This window comes from Notamacropus eugenii, chromosome 7, assembly GCF_028372415.1.
Source record: "Notamacropus eugenii isolate mMacEug1 chromosome 7, mMacEug1.pri_v2, whole genome shotgun sequence".
Taxonomy (NCBI): domain Eukaryota; kingdom Metazoa; phylum Chordata; class Mammalia; order Diprotodontia; family Macropodidae; genus Notamacropus; species Notamacropus eugenii.
In genome coordinates, this window is record NC_092878.1 from 112,991,776 (window position 1) to 112,994,203 (window position 2,428).

Below are 2,428 nucleotides of genomic sequence, written 5' to 3' on the forward strand. Positions count from 1 at the left end.
ATGTTTCTCTTTAGAATTGTATTTGAAGGCCCTCCTCAGTGACCCAGCAGCGGCTGGGTTAGCTGCCCATGTGAGCCCATGGAGGGGCTCGCCAGCCTCCAGCCTCCAGCAGCAAAAGTTGCAGCTCATTGAGGCTCTGTGCCCAGTGCAAGCCAGCATTGCTGAAATCCAGAAGGATGTGGAATACAGATTACTGTTCACAGTAAACAACCTTACAATTAACATTAACATCTTTCTTCCTCCTCAGTTTCCTCAGGAAAAACCAGGAATCAGTGTTTAAGCTCCAATCAGGCATCATTTAATGGACAAACATAGAGTGTACGTTGCCTGTCTGTTAGTAAACAATTTTACCATGCACTCAGTCCTTGGAAAAAATATTCAAAGTCTGTTGGATGAGTTTTGGAAGAATACTCCAGTTTTGACTCCCAGTTCAATATTTCCATACTTACACGGTGGCCTGGAGGGAATGCTTCCTTATGCTACTCAAGGTTTTCCATTTCTTCCCTTGTATCCTCCGCAAGAAATAAACAGACCCATGGCTTCTGTCTCTGTTGCAGACACCCTGTCCCAGCCTCGAGTTACTCCACCCCCAAACCTGCTGCTCTTTCCTGTGGCTTCCTCTCTAGTCTGCCATTGCATGTTCCCACCACAGAGGCCCGATGCTGACAGGCCAAAACAGGTGTGGTTACAAGATGCCTGATATCCTTGAGGCATTTCCAGAACTCTTGGAGCTCAGCCTGCCAGAGCTGACAGAGATGAACGAGAAAGAAGACGGGTTCCTGGAGTGGTTCTCAACTCTGCCTCAGCTGAAGCAAGTCATCAGTAACAAGGAGAGCCTGGTCAGGAGCATCCAAGAGCTTGCCCTGAAAAATCTCCTTTTAGATTCCAGTCTGGAAGCCAAAAGGCAGACAGTCTTTAACAAGTATGAACTGTATACCCAGATGAAATCAGGCTTTGAAAAGAAGATGCAAAGGCATCATGAGCTCAGTGAGAGCTGCAGCGCCAGCACCCTCCAGGCCAGGTTGAAGGTAGCCGCCCAGGAAGCCAAGGAGGAGCCAGACACCCTAGCCAAGGACTTCCTCGAGGGCAAGATAGAGATGATTTTCTCAGCAGTTTCGTGGAAAAGAGAACTATTTGCCATTGTCTCAGAGCCAAAGAGGAAAAGCTTCAGCCAACCATAGCCAGGCACACCCCGTTCTACACACCCCTCTAGATTTTCCTGAGCACTTGAACTGCCAAGAGAAGAACGAACAGTCCCCATTAAGCACGTTTTAAATAGATGCGATTTGTAGACAGGCATTTGATCCTAATGGTTGTATTGTATAGCAGAGATTAACTGTATCCATTGGGTAGAGCTGAGCCTGATTTCTACAGTTGAGGATGACTTTACCTATCTTCTTTTGAGAAATCCTTCTGCACTCTTGGCACCAAATAGCCTTTGTATTTTTAGTTGATGAAGTCATTTACCATACTTGACTTTCTACTGCTACTTCCTAATTATTAGAAATTCAATACCTATGCATGTAATTGTGGACAAATTCAATTATTTTATAAATTCATATTCATTTAAATTAAAAAAAGAATTATATTTGAAGATTTTTTTTCCTGTTCAGCTCTGCTTTTATTTTTTCATCAGGAATGATTGAAAGTCCCTTATTTTATAGGATTTTCATATTTTTCCCTGTCAGATCTTGCTCAGTTTTTCTTGGTAATTTGTTTTTGGTTGTAATCCAAGCTCTGTAGACTTCTGGAATATCATATTCCAAGTCCTGCAATCATTTAATGTAGAAGCCGATAAGACCTCTGTAATCCTGATTATGGTTCCATATTTAAATTGTTCCTTTCTGGCTGCTTGCAGTATTTTTTCCTTAACCTGACAATTACAAAATTTGACTATAATATTTATTGGAATTTTCATTTTTGGAAGTATTTTAGCATGTGATTGGTGGATTCCTTGAGTGATTATTTTACCTTCTGGTTCTAGGATATAAGAGTAGTTTTCCCTGATAATTTCTTGAAAGATGCTCCTGAAGTTTTTGTTTTGTTTTGTTTTTTTGTTTGTTTGTTTTTATCATGGTTTTCAGTTGCACCAATAATTATTAAATTGTCTCTCTTGGATTTATTTTTCAAATTAGTTTTTTTTCCCAGTGAGTTATTTTACATTTTCTTCTATTTTTTTTAGCTCTTTTGATTTTGTTTGGCTTATTCTTGACTCAAAGAGCCATTAGCTTCCACTTACCCAATTCTAATTTTTAAGGAATTATTTTCTCAGGCTGCTTTTGTACCTCCTTTTCCATTTGACCAATTTTATGTTTTAAGTAGGTTTTTTTTTTAGTTGACTTTTTCCACTTGGCTAATTTTACACTTTAAGGATTTGTTTTCTCTACTCAATTTTTGTCCTTCCTTTTTCCAAGATGTTGGCTCACAC

At 39.9% G+C, this 2,428-nt stretch overlaps 1 pseudogene; it reads left to right on the top strand.

Moving 5' to 3' along the window:
• The first annotated feature begins 286 nt into the window (after nucleotides 1-286).
• Nucleotides 287-1,213, top strand: LOC140514268 (vacuolar protein sorting-associated protein 37A pseudogene; annotated as a pseudogene).
• Nucleotides 1,214-2,428: the final 1,215 nt, after the last annotated feature.